The sequence below is a fragment of the Falco punctatus genome (genome assembly GCF_963210335.1).
Source record: "Falco punctatus genome assembly, chromosome: 1".
Classification (NCBI taxonomy): Eukaryota; Metazoa; Chordata; class Aves; order Falconiformes; family Falconidae; genus Falco; species Falco punctatus.
In genome coordinates, this window is record NC_137580.1 from 94,915,553 (window position 1) to 94,939,784 (window position 24,232).

General features: G+C 49.8%; 1 protein-coding gene across 17 annotated transcripts in view; it reads right to left on the reverse strand.

Annotated features, from left to right (window-relative positions):
* CUX2 (cut like homeobox 2) overlaps nt 1-24,232 on the reverse strand; it is a 73,455-nt gene that overhangs the window by 39,329 nt on the left and 9,894 nt on the right. The window contains exon 1 of one of the 17 annotated variants that reach the window (XM_080390280.1): nt 10,986-24,127. The exons of 15 other annotated variants lie outside the window; for them this stretch is intronic. The gene's annotated coding sequence lies outside the window, so the exon portion shown is untranslated. Of the gene's footprint in view, nt 1-2,364; nt 24,128-24,232 lie in introns of those variants that run through there. One more of the 17 variants, XM_080390278.1, reaches the window with a different exon arrangement.

The following is a 24,232-nucleotide window of genomic DNA, read 5'->3' on the forward strand; positions in this document are numbered from 1 at the left end:
AGCAGATAAAGTCGAAAGAAGTGCAGAAGCAACCAGCAAATGTTTAATATTCAATAAATGTGTCAATTTTACATACGGAGGCAAATGGGGCTTTATTGAAGAATTGGTAAACTTCCTTGGAGGAAAGTAAGTGCGTTTTAGCCTTCAAGGGGTCCCCAATGAATAGAAATGGAATGTGATTTGTGATAAAACTCAGCTGCTCTATAAAAGACGTTAAATAAATGTTGCTGTTTCACTAGGGATATACAGAATTGATTGCATTATAGACTGATTCGAAGATGCACGCTCCCCGCTAGCTATCAGCTCGCTCCTGCGCAGCCCCATTCAGCATCGCCTCTGTCTTGGCCTCTTAATACCTGAGCAGAATTTTCTGGAAACGCTTTAAAACCACCCTTCCCTGTAGTTTTGCCCACTACAGAATCCCGAGCATCAGCTGCAGCAGCACAGGGCTGGATCCACCCCAGCCTCCAGGAAACCCCAGACACTCTGGTGCAGGGCGAGTGCCGCCAGATCCACCCCGGGCAGCTCGCTTCTTCCCAAAATACAAGAGTCCCCTGTCATACACATCACTGTGGTTGACAGTGCAGAATCTGGAATTACCATTAAATGCAAACCTGCATTAAATGCAAAAATAACAGGGAATGGGAAGCAATTAAAAACATTTGCACCACCCAGCCCAAGCCAAGCCTCGAGCATCCTCCGCCAGTGCTGGGGGATCTGACCCATTGGAGCTATGAGCGACACCCAGGAAGGGCAAGGCAAACAAACCAATCTCTGACAGACAAATGAGAGGCCAACGGTACCACCGCAGTGAGCGCAAACTGTGATATAATTGTGCTGCTGCTACATCATCTTTAATCAATAACATGATTGCGCGCACAGCCCAAATCCCAGCCTCCGCCAAGAAACAGCATGTTGTTAAAAAGCCCAATAGCTTTTTCCCCGCTAATAGGTGGCTCGTTCCCTCAACCCTGCTGATTTTTTAAATAAACCTAAATTCCAATAATTGTTTAATGTTTATTTTTATTTAGCTCTGGTTCACCTACTCTGGCTCTCCATGTCAGAAATTGATATTTTGCTCCGGTGGCTGGGGAAAAAAAATAATAAAAAAAAATATTAGGAAACTGTTGGTTACGTCTCATAGTAGTTAAGACTGTGCTGTAACCACAGCTCAGGGTGGCCTTCAGCCCGCCGGAGGAATGGCTCTCCTCCCTCTAAATTCATAATTGCTCCACTTTTCCAGGGATCAACTTGCCTTAGGACCCTTGGGAAGGGCACGCAAGGGCTATCCCATAAGCATGGGATTTTTTTTTCCCCATCCGCCCAATGAAAGCCTGGATTTGAGCCCCAAAGAGATGCTTTCACCTTCCGGGTGGATTTGTCCCTTTAAAACCCACCAGTGCTGCACGTCAGTGCTGCTGCCTTCCCGTCTGCCCCTGAGTGGGGTTGAAGGTGGTTCTGGAAAAGTACAGGAAAGCTACAACCAATTCCTTTAGGAGATCCATCACGTCAGATTAGCAACTTAGTTTCTTATTAGCTATTTTCCATCCTATCATATTAATATTTGTTTTCACTATACAATGCAGGAGTCTTATCATATTAGCAACTTTCACATCACATTAGTGAAAACAAATACTAATACAATACAATACTAATATGACATGATCTGATGGGAAATTGCTAATACAATAAGACTCTCCTACCATATTAGTACAGAAACGTTTGTGTGCCCCAGTTACAGCTCTCTTTGAACAGGTAAATACCCAGCGTTTCCAAAAACAGCCACATCCATCGCATCCAAAGGTGCATGCATGGGATGGGGGGATGCGCAGGGCTGGGCACCATGGACCCTGTTCTGCCCCTGTAGTGCAGATGACCCACCGTAAATGCATTAAATTGCAATGAAAATTCCTTATTCAGAAGTAAATTATGGAAATCTGGGTCCCCTGCACTGTGCAACCAGCTCGCCAGGACCGGGTCCCCCAGCTGGATGGAGAGCCAAGCCAGCCATCACGACCCAGGGACACTGCGCGGCTCTGGGAAACGTTGTGGCCTGAAAATTCGTACAAGCAATCATAATTTGAAAGAGAAATCCAATTAAACCAAAGAGCCTGTCACGTACTTTCGGCATTAGCAGCTGCCTCTCACCAAGCCCCCGATGCTCCCGAGCCCCTGGCACAAGCCCACAGTGGTGCCACTGGGAGCAGCTGCGGTGCCAGGGACTGTCCCAGGGAGCCAGAGACTCCGCAGCCAGTTTGCAGCAGCAACTGGTGCAGGGAGTGCATCCAAGATGCCGAAGGGGGAACGTCCCCAGGCAGAAACGTTACCAGGAGGAGGATGATGAGGAGGAAAGCCAGAGCTTACACTGAGGAGAAAGGCTGGACCACAGGAAGCCCCGGTCAGCGTTGTGGTCCCTGAGACAGGGATGCTCCCCTGGAGCTCAGGGAGTTCAAGCTCAGCACCCGCCCAGGAATGAAATACGATGCATGCATTAGAAAAACATCTTAACGTACTGGTTTCATCAGGCAGCCTTCTCCGGCTGGGGCAGATGGCCCCGGCAGGAAGGCTCACCCTCCCACGCCAGCTTTATTTCCCCCTTGCCTCCAGCACCTGGAGCCATTTTCCTGCTCTTCTACTTCAGTTCTCCCACAGGTCCCACCTAACATCTCCCAACCCTTGGCCATGAGCTTCAGGCTCGAAAGCAGAGAGGGGTTTCTCACCCCAGCTCCTTGGCAAAGCATCTCCGGAGCCTCTCCATGGCTTGGCATCGGCACGCACCCAGGGATGCTCCGTGCGCCCTGGCCAACTGTGCCACCAACCACTGCAGAAAGCAGCACGGAGAGAGGCAGGCAGCGTATCTCCTTCGAGCAACGCTCAGCTTCAGCACGCTCAGCAATTTTCTATTCTCTCAGCAATTTTCTGTTCTACTGAATTAGTAGTTTGTATTGAATTAGTATTCATTTTCCCTAATATGATATATAAGCGTAATCATGTTAGTGACTTTGATATCGCATTAGGCTCTACCGCCGGCATGCATCCCGGCCCCAGCAGTGCCGGGTGGGTAGCATCGCGGCCAAGGAGGAGCCTTAACCTGGGGGGGGGGGCAGATCCTGCTCTCTCCACCCTCCCCCACAACTCCCCCAGTCCTGGGCTGAGCTCCCTACTAGGGGTACAGCCAGGGCAAGATTTCCCCGCTTGCGCTGGCGAGATGCAACCCGAAATAAAGGGTGCTGCGTCCTGAGGGATAAACTCTTTCACTCAAAATAACAAGATTCCCGAAGGCAAAAGCTGTAGCCGCACAGCAGCAGCCTAGCAGCACCCGCTCCCCAGGGATGCGTCCCTAGGGGCTCTGGGGGCTCCAGGGGCTCCTCTCCTTGCAAAGCTGCGACAATTTGGGAATTAAAAGCTGAGGAGCCAGTGGGATGCAGCCAGGCAAGTGGGGGTTACAGCGGGGCTGGCGGATGCTTGCTTTGCTGCGGCTGAGAGCTGGCATCCTCCCATGGGACAACCCCAGCCAGCACTGAGCCTGCCTCAGTTTCCCCATCAGGACAACAAAGGGCTCTGCAGGGCCCTGTCCTTAATTAGTTGATGAAGTTGCAACGAACGCAAGCAACAAGAGGGAGGTGGCGGGGGGCACAGGGAAGGTCCCTGCCCCGTGGGGCGCAGTGGCATCGGGGAGGGAGAGAAGGGCACCAGGGCCAGGACAGGGCCACCAGCGGGCACAGATCGGTGGCTCCGGAGCCGATCCTGCACGGCTCAGCACGCTTGGCAGCGGGACAGGAATGGGCTTTATGGCAGGATGACTGGCTCCGGAGCTGCATCGCCAGCGCGCATCTCCCCGCTGCTGGTGCAGAGCGACCGGGTAACAGTTAGCGATCTGCCGCATCCCTAATTAGCTCTTTTATGGACTCGAATAAATTGTCTTCGCGTTAACATGAAAGTGTGTTTCTTTTAATCCGCTGCCCACGAGGCTCTGATAGCATCATGCCTGCGCCTCCAACCGAGACGCTACCGCCCGCTGCGGGTGTGAGCAGTGCTGGGATGGACTGAAACAGCACCGGGGCTGAAGCAGAGCTGCTGCTAAGCATCAGTCAAGAGACGAGATCAGAGTAGTCACGCTGTCAGATCAGCACGTTTTATATATATATTTTTATAGAAATATTGAAATTTATGTATAGACCTCCTACCTGCTGATGCTCATGCAGATGTGCCAGGAGAGCCCGCAGGTCCCAGCACCGAGCGCCCAACCCAGAGCCCAGAGGTTACCCCAAGAAAAGCGCTCCCGGCCATGCACAGATGCCTACACGCGCGTGCAAACACACACAGATGCATATTTTAAAATCCTAAGAAAATCCTGAGTCTTCACTGTCAGTGCTGTATATCACTTTGAGATATATACCATATTAGCAAAAAGAACTGAATTATATTGCATTCATGATGCAATTAAACACTTCACTAGGAATCAATGTAAAACTGATGAGGCCTGAAAGTAGTGCATATGGCTTAGAACATTATAAAACATTACCTTCACTCAAATCCTTTTCAGTAGCAATTTAAATCTTCTTACAGTTACTGCTGCCAATGGTAAACCATCTACTGATTCATAACAGTGCATGGGAACGAATGAATTTTTTTAAAAATTTATTCAACTACTAAATTACCCATGAAACCGGAATAGCTGACAGGAGTAATCTGAATTATTATTAGCTCTGCAAGTATTCTGCATTAGCCAATTTAAAACCACGGCTCACAGGCAGAAACCAGTTAGTACAGGCAGGGTGTTAAATGACTGCCATAGTTCTTCATTTTACTGCTGCTTACGTTTAAAGGTCAAGAGATAAAAATTACATATGACTGCAAACACAGAAAGGGTGTTTATCTTTTTTTTTTTTTTTTTCCTCCCCCCTATGAATCAGGTCAACCAGAAACTTTAAAAACATTTGGAGATACGATTGTATAAACCACGATGCCTCTGAACGACTCCGGGATTTAGGAGGGGGTTGAGGAGGCTGCACCGAGGGGGGCTGTTCTTCCTCTTCACCCTCATCACCATAGTTTTCTGTGCCAGAAAAATGGGAGAAGGCAGGGATGAGATGTTCCTGTCCTCTGAAACATGCCATGGCATCATGACCCAACGCCCAGCTGAGCTGCAGCTGCGGGGATGATGGACTTCACCGTCCTGGAGGGTTCCATCGGCGAGGACCGGTGGTGGCTGGAGGAGCTCCCCGAGCCCTCTCCATCACCTCTGCTGCGGGGCCAGCACTGGGACCCGCTCACAGGAGGATGAGCAATTCAGCCCCAGCTGAAATCCCTGCTGGGCTCCTAATCCACAGGCTGATTAGTCCGAAAGCAAAACTACCTGGGGATCTGGGCACCGGCTGCTGCCAGCAGCGGCAGCCAGTATGGCAGGGGAGACCCTGGGCCCCCCCAAAACAAGGGAAATGGGTGGTACCCAGGGGCAGGCACCCACCGCACCCTAAGTCCCCCCCATTTAGAAAGCCCTGCCAAGGAGACAGCAGCCCCCTCGGACACCAAATGTGCCACTCAGCTCCCAGCATGGGCACCTGCAGGGTCCCCACCTGCCCTTCTTGGGGGCGAACAAGGTGTCTGCCGACCCCCCAAACAAAGGCAGCAATGGGTGAAGTGATGCCGAGAGCCGCCCTGCATCCCACAAGGATCCCACCGGTCGCTTTGCCCCCTTTCCGTGGATGAAGAGGGCAGGACGGGGCGGGTTTCCAGGCAGAAGCCCCCGGTGCCGGCACGGCACGGAGGTGGTGTCTCTTTAACTGACCATAACACTGCATCATCCTTTCTCTTCCTATTTTCAGTTTTATTAGCAAAGCAGCACAATGTTTATACTAGTGGGTATTACATTTGCCAGAACAATTACGGTATGACAAATGGCACATCAATGTAATCCATCAACTCGGCCGAGACAGGAATCCTTTATCCTGGGCTGCCATTAATTCCCAGCCGGGTCTCTGGGGTCCCATGCGTCAGTAACCATGACAACCTGGGGGACGCCAGGCAGCGATGGCATCTTGCCGGGAGAGACGGGCACCCCGGCAGGGCATTGGGATTTCACCTTTGGTGCTGGCACGTCAGCCTTGGGATTGAACGTGGGGGGTATCTGCATGGTGAGACCCCTCCGTGCAGCATCTGGACCAGGCAGGAGCCCAAAGTCAGTGTGGGGACACCGGGAGAAGCCATAGGGGATGGTGGCATGGCAGGATGGTGGCACAGGGGAATGGTGGCACAGCCCAGGCTACAGCAGACAGCTCCCACGTGGATTCTCCAGTGTCTAATATGATGACTCTGCTCATGCCCCCTCTCTCCATACAGCACAATCGTGGTTTTCTCTGGCTCATTTTCATGAAAGTTTTTGGAGTATCTCTTAACACACTTAGATCTCCAACATTTGTGTTAAAATTAACCAAAGGAGTCCAATGTTACTGAGCAGGATGGACATCAAGAACCAGACTCAGCCCTGCAGGAAGCCAGGCGCGGGGCTCCCTGCCTGGTGGCACGTGGCGTGGGCCAGTGGTGATGAACACCATGGAGCTCACCATGGCCAGACACATGACAGGCCAGTGGTGCTCTGACAGGTGGGAAGCCAGCAGCGCATCCCACTCCACACAAGTGCCAGTTGGGAGGATGGCTGGAGTGCTCCTGCCCAACCCTATGCTTGGGGCCACAATCCCGGTCAGCTCTGGAGACCTCCAAGGATGGAGGTCCCAGCATGTCTCTGGTCCAAGGCTGCACCTCTCCATGTGGATGAGCTTTTTCCTTCTATCTGCATCCTCCAGGATGGAGACCCTTGTCCAGCACAGCAACCTGGGAGCACACATCTTTAGGGTGAGGGCTCGTATGGTTAGAGAAACACCCACTTGGCACGAGCCGATGGATCTGGGGTCTGAACAGCCAGCAGAGACCCCTCCCCTGCTTCCCACTGACCATCTCTGGGAGGTGACTGCAACTTCCGTAAGTTTCTACAGCCCATGGTGGGTCTGAAGCCATGAGCAGCACCTGCAGCATGAGACAGGACCACACCTGCTCCTTGAGCACCCAGTCTGGATGTAACCACACATCTCAGATCACAGCGGGGCAAACCCCACAACCGCACCAAAGTTCATTACAAGACGAGATATGACTGCACCGACCCCTGCCCAAAACCACCTGCCCCCCTCAGTGACACCTGGGCAGGCACAGCCCCTGCCGGGCTCCCCGGACCCCACACTGAGAGTTGCCCCCAGATGTTCCCTTCGCACTTGTGAACACACAGCTTGGCCACAGCTTTACCAAAAAATGAAGACAAATTCCACCAGGCAAGAATTCCCAGGGGCCAGCACATCCCCCAGGTAATGAAAGGAGCCAACTGCTGCTACTAGAAAGCCGAAACCAAGAGGAAAAAAAAAAATAAAAAAATCAAACCCTCCCCACGGCCACACTCTCCGAAGCACCAAGGGGTTTCTCCTCCTTTGCCAAGTCAATCTGGCCCTGACCCAAAGATGCATGCAGACAGCCGCAACTACCTCCCCTGTTTCATTAAGCCATTACCAGAATCATCTTATCCCCATTTATAATGTTCGATACATGGTCTGAAGACTTCTCTCCTCCAGTAATTACATGCAATGCTTAGACGGATGAAACTGGGAGGGTATTTTATGTGATTATGCTGTATTTTCCAAGGGTCTGCCCTGATTTCACCCCCCAGAGCGGTCAGCTGTCGCCTGCACCCCACACCCAGAAAGAGCTCGGCTTGCTTTTTGGAAAGCAGATGGGTTTGTGAGGTAACACCACCATCCCAGCCTCCCTTTGCCTTCACTGGGGTACCCCTTCATCCCAGCACGGATAGCCAGGAATATCCCCAGAGCGCCCCCACCCAGCACAGACCCCATCTCTCTTCCATCCATCTCCAGCCAGCACTAAGCCAGGAGGAAAACTGAGGTTTTTCCCATCTTTCTGTAGGTAACAGCATCGGCTGCTGTGGCTGCCACAATAAAACCATTTTCATTCCAGCTTTGCCCATATGCGGGGCCAGGAGACTACTTCATCCCCCTGAATCCTGTAAATCATCTTAAAGCCATCCTTGCAATTTATAGGTAGGACATTAAACATTATAGCCACTGACGGCATCAAATTACACTTGAAAAATTGAGTTCTGCCGGAAAATGAATTTAAAAACTAAATTAAATTAAAACCTAACTAAATTAAAATTAGGTTTCTAAACTAAAATGACTTTTTAATATTTTCAGGAGGGGAAAAAAACAAAAACTCCACTACCCTTCTGTCAACTAATAAAATTTGTCAGTGTCTTTTAGAGCTGACAAGTCCTGTCTAAGAGCAATTCTGGTTATGCTGCATAATAAATAACTGGAATAGAAAAAGGTGGTGGTGGACGGGACAATCAACTGTACCATCTCGACTCCTTCGAAGGGGGCTGGGAAAGGAGAGAGACAGCCCCCAAAGCAATTAAATAATAATAATAATTCAACACAATTTTGAGCAAACAGCTGGATGGGGCAAATCCAGCTGTGACCACTCTGCTCCAATGATGCCAGTGCAGCCCTGGGCACTGGTCGTGTTTGCGGACCATCACAGCTCATGGGTCATGTATCATCCCATGATGGTGTTTGGCCAGGGGTGTTGATGCAGGACCCAAGGGATTGGGGAAAAGATATATCTAAATGCCCTCGTTCCTAGGAATGAGGGCATTTAGATATATCTTTTCCCCAGTTCCATTCCCTGCCAGATCTGCAGGGACCCATCACACCCTACGAATTTCAGTCAAGTCTCATGCACATGGGGACCATGGACCACAGCATCCTCCAGATGCGAGCTGAAACATCAGTGATGAAGCACCACCAGATACCACCTACTAGGTTTGCCTCATGCTCGAGGCTCCAAGCCATCAGCTGAAGCTTCCTAAAGTCTTTCCCCAGTCGTTAATGGCGTAATTAATTCATCCCGCTTTTTAAATAGCGTTCGATGTATGAGCCTGCCTGCTCGCATCTTGATCTCGTGTTGTCAGGGCTTTGATAGAGGAGATACGTAAACAGCCTGGGTGACCATACGTCTATTGATTATTAGTGCAGGCAGATTTAACACGAACACCGTAACAGGACACATCCAAACGAGCTTTAGGAGACTAGAGAGATCAAACATGCAGCAAGCAGGTCTACACAGCCTTGCTTGCTAATTCCCAGTATCCAGGAGGAGTTTGCACGTATTTTGCTCCTGCAAAAGCATCTGGAGGAGTAATGCCAGGTGGGATGCTGCCAGGTCCCAAACTACGGTTCTCATAGCTTGAGCCGGGGAATAGAGGCTCAACCAGCAACAGCAGCACCACATCCCTTTTTAACCGTTCTTTTTTATCTCTCGGTATTATTTATTGCTCCGTTAAATTGGCAGTTCCCTCGATGGGGAACATTTCCCCCTCCCAACTCTGTGCTGCTTCACAAGATGCCAGACTCGGGGGCTAGCCTGCTAGACGCCAACCCCATGGTCCTCTTTCAACAACATTAATTATCTTGAGCTTTCCATAACAAAACAAAAAAAAATCTTGATCCCACTGGCTGCCAATAGTGGAGAAGCTCACGGAGGGAAAGGCTTTTATCTTCACATCTCAGAGAAGAGCCTCGTGTTTGATCAGTCAGGGTTGGTTATTTTTTTTTTCTTCCCTCTTTGTACATTTTGAACTTTATAGACTGATTCATTCCTCCTATCGTGGTAAACTGCTGTGTATACTCTTGAGTGTTGACTTGATTTTCTTTCTATTAAAAAATAAGTATCTTCATAAGAAATTAAAAGAGCTTAGTACATCTTGCTCTGTAAGTAAGTTGGAACGAACATCAGTCTGGAATAGTGGGGTGGCAGAGGGGAAAGAGGGGAGTTGAAAAGATTTCTTTATTTTAAATTAAAGTTCAGGATTAAAGGCATCAGGCTTCCAAGAGTTATTGTGAAAGCCTTTTTAAAAGTCCCAAATAGATAGTCCATAATCTTCTTTTAAATGGCTAAATTTAGAACAAGAAACCCTCCAGCCCTCCGAACTCCAGCCCTCCATGTCTGGCACAGAGCACCAGCAAGGGCTCAAGACTTGGGATTTTTTTAATACAATCACCGTTTCACAAACACCAAACAAGATTTACGCTGTTTTTGTAAGCCCTGTGTCCACAAAGCCCAGCTTTTCTGGCCTCAGTATCAACAGGATAACAAATAAGTGCCTGTCCCCGCTGCCCATCAGCACGAAGGATGAAAGTCAGGAGAAAAAGATTGGAGCCATCGAGTTCAAAAGTTAATTTCTCCAGCTAGGCAGGGAAGGCAGAGGCAGGCACCATCCCCAATATCGACAGGCCAGATCAAAGATCCCATTTATTGTAATTTATTCCCTACTTTTTCATTTCGCCAAATTATCTTAACCGTTACCTCTTATCACAGATCAATGTGCTGGCTGGCAGAAACTCCGCGCTGGTCACAGAACACGGTTTACATTTTACTTTCTACCTTGCAGTTTAAGCTCCATAATTACGTCTAACAAATAAAAGATTTGACTGAGTTCGCAGCTATTTCGGATAATAAATGCTTCCAGATTTATGGTAGTTATTCATGCACGGACTACATTACATGTAAATCAATACCATAAAGAACAATTTGCTAAAAATATAAATACCATGTTTAGGCTTTAACGGTATTAGCAAAGTGGGATTCTTCGTAGCTGTACGTAAAATAACTGCACCTGTTGGAGTGCTCAAGCTGAGATCGGAACAGTGCTCGATGCTAGTCCACCCTAAAAATAAGAAATACCAGCAACGCCTGCTCTTCCAAACCAGCTCCTGAAGCCCCAAGGGTCTGGGGGACTTTGCTCTCCACCCACATGGATTCTTGGTTACAGACATCACAAATCATTACAAAGAAATAAAACTAAGTGGCCATTAAATGCCAAATAACTTGCAAATAAATGCAAAAGCTGCTGCAAACCCACTTACAAGGAGATGCCAGCCTTCTGCAGAGACCTGCCCCCCTCCTGCCCCCCACCTCCCACGGCAAACCAGAGCTGGTCCCAGCGCTGCCACGGCGGTGGGTGCTGGTGGCTTTGGCCATCGTGAGACACACACCCAGCCTGACCATCACCTGCAGTCTCTTCATTTGGCCACTTACAGGGGAAGATAGCAGACACCTGGAGTTCATTTTTTGTGGTGGTTTTTGGTTTTCTAGCTCTGGCCAGTGCAGGGCATCCCTGTCCCACAGCCGGCGGGCAGGTGGGATGTGCTGCCCGCACCCAGGCAGGATGGGCGCAGGGAGAAGGACCCTTCCCCACAGGACTGAGGGCTGTGCCGAAGAGAGACATCTCTCCCTGTAACTACATAATTCAGAATAAAAAGCCGAAGCTTGAACACAGCACAATTAATGCAGGAAGAATCGATTTCTGCACGGCACCAAGCTGGCTCATTAATTCTAGGTGCTCCTACAAGCAAATTCCAACACCGGCCTCCCTGCAACCAGAGACAAACGGAAGAATATCGAAGGCTGAAATTCCTTCATGCACTGACCTTTCATCACCACGGAGCTTCAAAAACGACGCGCCGTCCACCGCTCCCCCTCCTCAAAACCCACATTTTGGCTCCTGGCATTGCAAAGCCACCTGAGCTGTCCTGGGAAGCACCAGCGCAGGGCTGTGGGTTCAAGGGCAGCGCTGCCTGCATCCTCCTGCCCGCCTCTGCCAGGGGCTGGGGCGGTGCTCGGTGCAAGGGATGCATTTTCGGATGGAAGGGATGCCTTTTTGGATGCAAGGGACCAGCCACCTCCACATGTCCCGGCTCAGCCCCTGCCACCACATTCTTGCAAAACCCCTCAGCCTGTTCACAAACACCCTCCTCCCTCCAGCATGGGTGCTGGCAGCAGTGGGGAAGGGGGTCTCTGAGATTTTGGGGAAGCTGCTGGAAGTCACTTAACTTCCCACAAACCGTCAGAGACCGACATCACTGTCCCAGTGCCACCCAGCCAGCAGAGCATCTCCCCATGCCAGGAGTCTGTGGCTCAAACAGCCCCCCAGGGATGGGCAGACCCGGATGCAGGAACACGGGTCACACAACCAAAAAATAACCCCGAGGTGGGCAAAGTTGTGCCAGGGTCCGCGCGGCTAGAGGAGCAAAGAGGCTGTAATCCACCCAGGAGCTGCAGGTATGGGCATAGGAGACAGTGGACCAGCCAGCCTGTCCCCCCTGCACCCAAAGCATCCCCCATGCACTGTATGGGACCACATCCCTACACAGGGTTGGATGCAGCAGACAGCAGGGAATGCAGCAGCATCCTTCCTGCTGTAACGAATGCCAAATCTGGTTTGCACTTGATAGAGCCTGACAAGAGCAACAATCAGAGATTAGTAAGAAAACTTCTTGCTTTTCAACAAAGGTTAATAAATAGTGACAGCATTAAGTCTCTTCTGATTAACTATGCTGAAAGATATTATTGCCGTTTGTAACACAGAATCATTATTGGATTAAGCACAGTGTATAAAAATGAAATGTGAGGTTTAATCTCAAACGCAGACTCTCTGTGCTCCAACGCAGACCGGGCAACTCGCAAAAGCTTCCTTGTATTAAATTCCGTAACTCAGTCTGTGGAGAGATACCATCTAAACCACATTGCCTTTCTAGGTTTTGGGGGATTTTTTTTTTTCTCCCCCTCTTTCCTCGACTGTAACAAAGCCACCGTGACTTGAGAAGCATCTAAAAATGAGCCACATGTTCTGGCTAAAATTAAGCCCAAATCCCCTGTCATTTCCAAATACAGCATCTCCCAGGGAGGATTTCACTGCACTCCAGCCCCTGGCGTGGAACAGGCAGGATGAGGGCAAGGAGCAGGAATTGCTGCTCTAATTAAGAAGGCACCACATTAAGTGCTTCTGTCCATGCGTAACCACCTCCATGTTTCCTTGCCCTATGGATCTGGGCAGAGACATCCTGAGGGACAATGCTCGAGGGCAAGGCAGGGGACAAACCCAGTGCTGGGGTCCCCAGCAGCGGGCATCCCAGCACGGCCTGCAGTGGCAGCGAATGGTGATGGAATGGATCCTAGCCAGTGATGGGGTGGGATGGACAGGGAGGGGACCGTTCCCAGTGCCCCAGCCCTGGGATGAGCTGCCAGGAGAGGGGACGTGATCCCATGGTGTCACACTTCCTAAGGGACATCCCGCTCCAAGTGCCAGGCTGTGCTTGCTGCAGCAGTGGCTTGGAGAGAGGACACTGGATGGGACACGGGATATGGGATGGTTCAGTTGGAAGGGACCTACAACAATCACCTAGTCCAAGACATTTAAAGGAAAAAGATTTTCTAAGAAAACAGTTAAAAGCAAAACTCCCGAAGTGAGAGGACCGAACACAGCACCTCGGCTGACACCACTCCTGTCTGTACAGCAGAATGGGAAGAGAAAACCTTCGTATAAACCTCAGGATTTGCTGAACCTAACAATTTCCACACATCACAAATTCTCTTCAGCTGCTCACAGGGCATTCGTGCCCAAACTCGACACTCAAAATAGATAGAAGGTGCTGCTTCAGTTAATTAGAATTACTTGTGCCAAATCCAGGCATAGTACAGCCCAATGCCAATGGAGTTATGCCAGGGAGGAATTTTACCCATTTCTACTCAAAATTGTATATTGAAAAAGAAAAGCTCATGACTGAGCAGAATTTTGTCAGCCTGGGAGTATGTTTGGGATTCCTCCCTCCAGCCTTCCCACCAGGATTCAAACTATCTCCAGGCTTGGCCAGCAGAAAAATCAGGGAGGGAGAAAAGACATAGATGCATCCACTGCCCAGAGAAACGATGGGATGGAGAAGTGGGGACCATTGCCCTGCAGACCCCACCACAGCCCCAGCATCTCCTGGAGCTGTCCTGGATGCAGCCACGGGGCAGGACTCGGCATTGGCACCAAACCACAGAGTCCCCAAAAGGGCTGCCTGCTCTCACAGTTCATTAAAAAAAAAAAAAAAAAAAAAAAAGTTAATATAGAAGTGGGTTTTTTTCCATGGAAAACATCACTTTTATGAAAAACAGGATGATTTTTTCTCAAAAAAAGGCACTTCTGAAGATGCTCTTGCTTGAAATACTGGGAAAACCAAATCAGAACATCTCCCATAAGAGAAAGTTTCTAGGAGGATTCTTTCACATTTATCGTTTGTATTGTTGGTTTTACGCCTACCTTATTTCACTGCACGGCACTGGGGCTAGTTTATAACATCACGTAATAATTTAACTCTTCTTATATTTTTTCCCCTGATTTTTATTTTTTAAATCATTAAAAGCAGCTGCTGCTTCGCACCAATTGAAACCCCTTATCTTCTTTTCCGGATGAAAGGGGGCTGTGTTTGTTGTAATGAAACCAGTTTGCACCTAGATCAAAGTCTCCACTGTTTGCATCGTCGGAAAAGTGTTTGCCACTCGTGTCAAAGTGTCAAACTATTTCATTACCACGCAAAGCGGAGACACTTTGACTAGAGTAGATAAGATGTTTCCATCAATCAGCATCCAGAAACAGCCTCCCCATGATGATTAAAAAAGATAAAATAATAAGGTAGTTTCAGCCACAGCATTCAAACTGCGGCTGTGTAATGAAGCAACATAGTAATAAATAACGGCACGAAAGCAAAGCCCAAGAAAAACACACGAGCATCCCATGACACTCCTTCTGGGGTCACTGGCCAAAGAGAAATTCCACTTGATGACCAGGAAAAATAAAGAACCGTGCCTGAGTGGCAAGGGGATGCTGCTGCCACCTCATCCCACCATCAGCCCCCAGTGCCCCAGGTTTGAGGTCAGAGTGTGGGGACATCCCCAGCCTAGTAGGTGGGAAAAGAGGAGTCAAGCCTGAGAAATGCCAGAAAACCTAAAAACAACTCAGGTCTCTGCCCATAGAAAACCAAACGCATAGGTGGGCAAGCCCCACACCTTTGTCACCTTGCAGCCCAGGCACAATGGAGAGGAGGATGCACAAGGGGTGGGATGAACTAGAGGAATGTTACAATGCCCTCAGATAAGTCACCAGCCCGATGAACTGCATCCCAAGCCAACTTTTTCTGAGGTGTGCCACCAGAAACACCCCAAGCAGCCTGCCCCGAGGAGCAGGCAGGGCTCGGGGACTTCCACACAGACAAGGAGCCACCTATGAAACCAGCACCAGGTCAGCAAAGTCCCAGGAGGGAGCTGGGACCCCTTGGATATAGCAAATAAGACACCAGCAAGTTGGATTGTGTCCTAAGGGACTCATCACATGTGCAAAGAGATTTTGCATTTGGAAGAGACATAATTTAGTTAGGAAGATCTGAGGTGCCATCAGCCTCATCTCCTCCAAAAAGACCATGGAGTAGCTGCTGGTGGTCAAAACTGCTTTGGGGAAACACCCCTAAGATCTGTTCCTCCCTATTTCTGACCATTCCTCCCAAATCCATTTCTTGCAGCAACACGCAATTGGGGTCTACAGGGACACGAGACTGGGGGGCACTTGTGCTCGGTGCCAGGAGGCAGCAGGGTGTCCCCGCACAGCACCGTCCCACCAGCACCACCGAGCTGTGCCAAAAGCAGCAAGCACACCACACATGGGCTTGGGCATCCTCTCAACGGTGGGCACGACAACTATGTCTGTTGAAGGGAAAATAGAGTTGGAAGCAGCAGCCAGCTGTGGTGGAGATTAAAAGAAAAGCCTGCTTAGACCTGGCAGCGCCGGAGGAGCCGTACGGGAACATTTCATCCCTATGTAAATACTGCCAGCGTGATGCCAGCAGAGCTGCCGGCTCCAAGACTGGCTAGAAGTTATCAGCTGAACAAATTCTGCTTGTTTAATTTTATATTGCCTTCAGGCACATTCACCCTTCTGATTTTCCCCAAACGCTCTCTCTGGAGGAAGGCAACTTATTCCTTGGGTCCACGCTCCCGTAGGATCGACATGGATTTACAGAAGCAGAAGAGCGGCTGTGACACACCAAGGATGCTTCCCAGGTTAATTCAGGTCGGAGGCAAGCTCCTGGCCGGAGCGAGCTGTTGGGGGGTGCAGATGCTGATCCCCTCCGCTAACCTCTTTGCAAACTCCTCTTGCAAAATTGGTTTTTAGCAAAGCCACTTATCACCTTAACCATCTATTGATTCCCTGACTCCTGGCCAGAGCTCCCAGGATCCAGCTCAGCGCAGGCAGGAAAAGCAGAAGAACATGACTGCAAATGAGGGCACTAAAGCACGTGGCGGCAATCACCCTGGAGCAAGCAAAGGCTCCTGACCACCAGCAAAGGTGGTGGTCGGATGCTCGCCGGGGATTTCAATGCCCTTGTCTTGTGGCAAATGCTGCCAGCCAGAAAACTTCTGCTATTTTTTTACCACATTCAGCAAAGACACAGATGAGCTGGCTCCATCCCACTGGACCCAAATCCTGCCCCCTGATGCAGCTCTGCGGGGACCTGCGCACCACTCCAGCACGCTGCCAGGACCCCCAGCTCCCACCTGGCAATTGCAATAGAGAATAAACAAATACTCCGCTCTCCCTCAGCATCCCTCTTCCAAGGAGACCTCCACATTATGGATGTGCCACCTAAATCCCAGCTCCGCAGCTGGGACTGCCTGGGAGCAGCTGGCGCCAGGACACGGGCTGCAAGCAGGAGCTCGCAGCCTCGCGCGCTTCCCAGCAGTATTGATCTCCCAGCAGTAACAGCCAGTATAATTTTGCTTAGCTTCAAATACCTGGTGATCATGAATTCTTTGGCCACAAGGTTATAAAGCATTCTCTAAAACATGAGAAAAAGATTAAGCCTGCTTATAGTTAATAATATACTGTATACTGTCTATCAAGCTGGCTGTTTGCTATTGAGAGCCTACTATTAGACACTTATTTAAAAGGCCTTTCAAGGCTTCCCAAGAAAGTGCAGTTATGCATTTTTTTTTCTGGCAAGAACTACTATAGATAAACATCAATTCGCTCCTGCAGATCACAGTCGCAGTAAATAAATTTTTCAGGAAGCTAAGTTCCATACAAAGCCTCCTCAAAGCTCCCATTTCACACAACATCAATGTTTGGCCTCTGAGAAATAAAAAGCTCTAAGGTTGCTTTATCCAGAGCTAAATTATCAATTGTAGCTGCTTAAGAAAAAAATAAAAATAGGGTATTTCAATGAGACATCAGTGTGGGAGGTAAACAACACGGTTGCTAGATGGTGATGCCGGTTCGAGAAAAAATGGGGAAAGACGGGGATTTTGTTGGTGATTGATCCGGACCCTCCGCGCCGGCAGCTGCAGCCCCAAATGCATCGCTGTGGCTCCGCGCTGGCGCTGGTGAAGAGGGAGCAGCCAGCTTCGGGCAAGCTCAGCAGCCAGTGCTTGCGCTATTTTCTTTTATAGCTTTTTAAAGTAGCAGACTGGGATTATCCATTATAAAACACTTGTCACCAAAAAAAACCCCACACCGGTTATAACCGTAAAAGCCGCAGCTCCTCGGATGGCTTGTGGGCTGCTCACAGAGGCAGGATGGAGGGAGAGCCACCGGCACCCGGCTGAGCCCACGGCAGCCGCACCGCACCGGATTGTACCGACTCAGACAGCTGGAAAGGAGTTACAACCCATCGGAGCCCAAAAGTGCTTCTCCAAGCAGCTCATGGGGATCCATCCATGGGATAGGAAGGGAGGGCAGGAAAAGCATCCTGGTTCACCTCTACCTAAAGATGCCCTTGTAATTTGGCGTGGCAGAGGCGGCACGGCTGCTGAGCGGCAACCCACGGCGCTGCTGCCCGCTGCCTGGCCAAATAACGCAGTCCTTGGGGGGCTCATCCAAACCCCCAGCTCCGGGACTCGCTGGTGCTGTCAGAGCCAAGACCGTGCTAATACTCAGGATGCTCCATCTGCTCTTTAAATAAAGAGATGCTGGGCTCCGTTATCATTTAATTATTGGCCTAAAAATAAAAAGACTGAAACACAGAAACCCTTCCAGGCTCAGGTTATGCATGCTGGTTGGAGGGGGGTTCTTTAATAACATAGCCAAGGGATGGGGAAGAAGAAGAGGACTGCTGCCAAAAGGCAATCCACAGGTACCCCATTAGCAAAAGCCAATGAACCCAAACACCCTGTGGTGCCTAAAATTGTTGGAGCTTCATATCTAGATAAACAGCTTAAAAATCAAGGAGGAAAAACGACAGGACTACGTGGTGGTCTCAGTAGCTCTAGATCAAACCAGCTCAGCTTTCAAGCAACAGACGGAGGATTGCACCAGCCAGCCTTGGGACTGGCGTGAGTACAGATTCATAGACCCAACGTGAACCCTGAGCTGCAAAACTCCTTGCACGCCCTGAAGCTGCAGGCGAAGCAGCACAGCACCATCCCCAAACCCACCGGTGGGGCTAGCTCCCACCACACCGCACCCGCGGGGCGGCAGGACTGGCCCCAGCAGTCTTTTGGGTCAATCTTGGCCAGGGCAATGACATTAAAACTCAGGGACCCATCAGCAATTCATTTACCCAGTTGCTAAACACAAGGGCAACTTTGAGAGTTAATAAGTTACCAGAGGAACCGCTGCCTTTCTCAGGCACAAGGACTGAGCAGCTCCCCACTGCCCGACGCTGAAGACTGATCATCTCCATCGATGCCTTCTAAGCACCTCTTATTAAATAAAAACCAGGTCAGCTGCCCCTCTACTCTTCACAAAAATGTTCTTCTTTCAACCTTTCTCAGAAAATAACCAGCAGACGCTCAACAGAGATGTGCGTTTGCCATCACTAAAATAAACCTAATTTCAAAGTCGTGAACTTGTGACGCCCATTGCTCTCCTGAAAATAACACCGCCAGGGATGATATAATATGCATATTTAACCTTCTGATATTGGTGATGTTTTTAGCAGGAATTGCTGTATCGCCCATGCCGGCTGGCAGGCGCAAGAGCCCATAAGCTATTGCAAACACCTCTTACCTGCAGCACTATTTCCACGTTAAGGAAACAAGCCCTTGGGCTTATGGCACTGTTAGAACACCAGGAGCTGTGAAGTCCCACAGGAGACCTCAGAGCGTGGCTGGTTGTGGCCAAACATCAGTCAACACGGGGGACACGGGGACGGAATAAGTGACGGCACCCAGCGGGAGCTGGAAGCTCATCCCCACGCTCACATCCCATCGCTGGCATCCCCACCACCAGCCAGAGGCTCAGCACGCTTCTCCTGGTGCTTAAACCACTACCCCAGCAAACCAGCAAAAAACCTACGTATGTAAATTCATAAATACGACCAATTTTAAATAAAAGACAACTGTTTCAAGAAGAGAAAAAAAAAAAAAAGGAGAAAAAAACCCTGCCAGGAGTGAGCCCCCACGTAGCCATGATCTTAATTGATCTGTGGCAAGAGGGAAAATATTTATTTAGGTTAAGGAGACTGCCAGAAGGCACAAGGCTTAAAAGTGAAATCCCAAAGCACCCAGGGCAAAACTATGCAAATTACCATCACAACCAAGTTCTTATCCATACCAGTATCTGCCAGCAAAAGCCGTCCCCAGCCAGCCCCTACGGCGTCACCTGCACTCCAGTGACGCTCTTCCCAAAGTTGTATTTACAAGAATTTTACTTTTTCTGTTACTAAAAAAAAAAAAAAAAAAAAAAAAAAGTGTTTCATTTTCAGGGAGGCCCGTTCCAGTGGTTGTTAACACTTGCTTCAATATTTTGACCCAGCAGATTGCATTTAGGGGGAGAAAAAGAAAAAAGAAGTAGCATTTTATGCATGTCTTTACAAAAAGAAACACATGCAGTTGTCAAGATGCAATGCAATACTGCAATGCAATCCCAAAAGCAAGTCTGGGATTCTTTTTGTATCCTAACTAATTAAAACAAATTATATATACATAAAAATTTAAAAAGCACCTACCCAGGCCCCTACCCAGTATTTGACTTCTCAGGGAGATCCAGCTTTTCTAGTATTAGTGAGGAAATCAAAGTTATTCCCTCTGAAACTTTGCTCGCACCCAGGAATTTGGCCAGGACACCTCCACATCCCGCCAGAGGTTGTTCCCTGCTCTCCCAGCACCCACAAGCTCATCTTGAAGGTGCTCCTTGGTGGCCCTGGGGGGTGGAACATGCAGGGATGCTGGAGAAGGGGTGAGCCAAGCACGCCAAGGTGCTTTTCTAGATAAGATTTGGCGATTGGTAAGTAAATGTTTTTTCCATCGATAATAACAGATAGCTAAATCAAAGCTTCAGCACGCCCTCGGATCTCTTAAACAGCACCATGGATTTCCTCCCGAATCAGTAGAGGAATCAAATACCTGGTGCGAAGCTGCGGATAATCCCACAGATGTATTTTGGGGGAGCCGGGGCAGGGGGAGGTGGGTGGCAGGCTCCAGCCCCGGCGAGGATTTGCGTATTAGTAAAAACAAACAATCCTGTAAATAACGAGCCCCTCGTCCTGTCTCCACCACGCTACTCTTATTGAGTGAGTCAGATGTTCTGCTGATTAAAAATTGATCCATTTCAAAATCTAATCAACAGAATAGGATTCTTTCATATGTTATCAAGGCAGCTGCTGACAACAAAAACCAAACCTGTTATTAACCCATGAACCCCAATGACCTGAACCTGGCTGGGCTCTGCAACTGTAAATTATTCAGTAGTCCAAGAGCAATACCCGTAAGCCTGATGAATTTACGCCCCGGCCAGAGCCAGTGGGGGTTAAAGCCAATATCACAGACCCAGGGGTCCCTGGGGACACGGTTCATGACACGCTGCCACTCTGTGTCATGCCTGGGAATACATTACCGGTGTCTGCTCAGCTTCGCCTTGCAAGTGTGTAGCCCTTTTTTTTTTTTTTTTCTTTTCTTTTTTTTCTTCTGGTTTTGTATTTTAGGTTTTGGGGGCTTTTTTGTTTGTTTTGTGTTTTACATCACTTGCTGGATTCTGCACGGCACTGCCAGGCCACCAGCGCCAAGCAAAATTCATGGAGCAAATAGCTTGCATCACTGCTTTAGCCACACCAGCATTGCTGCTTCTTCAGCCATGGAGGAACAGGAAAACTGAGGGAGCAATGGGCAACTTTTTTCTTCTTTAATTTTAATTATTATTTTTAATCCCCGCTTGCATTCCTCGCCCACCTGCTCAACACAGTGATGGAGACATGGCAATGGGTTGATGCCACCGCTGGTATTACCCTGCGAGCTGCCTCTTGGATCTTGTTTGATGGGCTGGTGACACTCCCCCAGGGTCACACCATGCCCAGGGGACACCCAGCTGGCATGGAGCAGGCTCAGCTCTGCCCAGCGCCAAGCCTGGGCACTCACATGTGGCTGACTCCCACCTCCCCAAAAAAACCCCATTCACCCAAAAGCACCCAGGATGTGGAGCAGCCCCAGCCTCACCACAGGCTCCGACTCAGCACCACTGCCAGCACCCAGAGCGAGCCAGGACTGCCACCGGCTGAGCCACAGCAGCATCACTTGGCTCCCCAAGCCTCAAATCAACATCTTCCAGCAAGTTTTGGTGGGAAGCAGCTGTTTTAAGTGCAGCTTTTCATGCTTTTTGGGGTAAAGACTCTCTGCCCAACACTGCTGAACACTTTATTTTCCACCCCAAGCTGCCCAGGTGCTGCCCTGGCTGCAGGCAGCACCAGCCTAATCCCACTGGACACAAGAGGCTTGAACCAGAATGGGGAAAAACTGGCACGGCACCACAGAAACCAAGCTTGATGATAACAATGGCTCTTCTCTTAAACCAAAATATATTTATAAGTTTAATGACTCTCTGACCCCTCCTTAAAGCCCAAATAACCCTGGGGAACCCCCGCAGACTGGCTGCACTCAGTCCCAGCTGAGTCCATTACCATCCATCACCCCACAATCCTAGGGGGACCCAGGGGACCCCAACTGGGACGGTATGGCTAAAAACACCAGATAGTGACTTTTCCTCCCCTGACATTAAGTCCAAAATTATAAAAGCAGCACAGAGAGCTGCTGGCAGGGGCAGCACCCACAGGGATGCTCCCCAGCCACCCTGGAAGCAAAGCCTGGGCTCCTCTCCAGCAGGGATTTTGGAGAGCCGTGTTCTCCCCGGCACACCGAAGTGTCTCGAGTCGCAGCCCGTCCCCAGGGCCCTGACATCAGTGAGCAGACGTCACCTCCATTGATTCTGTATCCAAATTCGATTCTGAATCCAAAATTGAAGGTGTCAGGGCTGGGGGCGTGAGGGCAGAGCACAGCCCCCTGTATGCAGAGGTGGGAGAAATAAAAAAGCAGCAGCCACTGGGCAGCGGGTACCAGCCCTGCCAGCGAAAAACACAAGCAGAGCATTTTTGTGCTGTTTTTCCCTTTCTTTAAAGCCTCCTCACTGCAAGGCTTCTGGCTGGACATCCTCAGATGCCACAGCTGGAGCAGGGTGATTGCCCACATAACTCTTGGACCGGGGCTCTATGAGCCCCCCAGCTATGGGGGACCTGGATTAAACCCCCCACAGGCTGCAGGCCCGCATTCCTCCTCACGAAGGGTCCTGCCCAGCTGAAGCCAGGGCTGCAAGGATGTCCCCCAGCAAGACTTGCCCATGCACTTTAGCATCCTTACAGGGATGCCACCCAGTGGGATACCAGAGTGATTCCGACATGAAGAACGCAGCAGGGTTTTGCCTCTTGGTCAATCAGATATTCTGTATAATTTCGTTATATTACAAGGTAGATATTGGGGAACAAGTCATGGAAAAGAAGCTGAGCACAGGCTCCAGCATAGGAGCAGCCCCATCCCATCCCAGCCAGCGCTCCGTTCCCATGATCTGCAGGGATGCACATAAACAACCACTGGTTTGTCTCACCATCATCACCACCACCACCGCTCTGGGGGCTGCGGTGGCTCCCTCGGCACTGCCAGGGCACACGGGCTCACCCAGCACCGACCATCCACCCCTCTGCTCCCTCCTCACTATCTAATAATCACACTTGTGCGAAGCTGTTGCCGTACATAAGGAAAAGAGAAAACATCCTTGGAGAGCCTAACAATCAGACAATTTTTAAGATCATGGAGCATTAAACCATTCCCAATAGGGTTTACTAATCAAACAGCCAAATCCTTCATAACCAACCAATCCCTACAGAGCAATTAAATCCTTCCCCTTTAAAACACTTGGCATGCTGTCTGGGGAGAAAAAGAAAAATTTGCAAAATTCATTTGATAAATTAACCAGGGAAAAGAAAGAAGTGAATCAAGCTTTGTTCTTTTCATTTTTTTTAATTATGGAATTCACAATGCCTGAATAATGTTTAATAAGAACTATGAAAATTCCTAACAGTATTACAACACAACACAAAAGAATTAACCTGGTTACCGTGAAAAATTGCATATTTAATTAAGAACAGAGAGTTCAAAACTATCCAGAGATTTCAAAAGTACCGTTGCCTAAGGGGCTAAATTACACGCTCGCAGTGCTGCTAACAGGGCTGGAGCACGCAATCATTACCCAAGTGTCCCCATTAAGTGACAATGGGCAGATGACATCAAATTCATTTCAAAAGCAACAGGAATTGAAGCATTCGCTTGGGTAGTGGAAGGGAAAGCGACTATCCTGCTGGTATAAACCCAGACCCCTTGTTGATAAAGGCAATAATTAAAGAATAATGTTAATTAGCTGCTTTTATTTGAAAGAAAAGTGCAGTGGCAGGAGACGCTACCTCTGTGGCGTGTGCCAAGCAGAGAACGGAGCAGGCGAAGCTGCTGGCCTTGGATGGCTGCCCCATCCTGGGTGCCAGGACACGTGCCGGAGCCATGCCGTGGGCTGGGTCCCACCGGCCCCGGGCGCCCCCCTGCTCCGCCAGGGCTGAGGGCAGCTGGTTGGGATCAGCAGAGCACAGCCCACTGTCCATGCCAGAGGAAGGGAACCAGGGCACCCCGCTCCGGCATCAGCAAACGCTCACGGGGGAGAGACCCCATGGAAGAGCCTTCACCAGCAACTCAGGCGCTGGATTCAGGACCCAAGGGTGCTGCTCAAGGGACCCCGCGGGACCCAGCACGATGCTCTGCCCCACCAGGGAAAGCGGTGAGCCACAGCACAGGGGTCCCTCAGAGCCTTCCTCCTGGAGGGCATCATCCTCGCCATCATCCACCCCAGCCACAACATGCAGCTGTACTGCAGACGGACATCACGGGGGGGGGTGTGGGTGTGTGTGCTTTTAGCAACACCACCCCCCCAAACCATGCCCCTGTGGGGCAGAGCCCACCGCTCCCCTGCCGGACCCCACCGCTGCCCCCT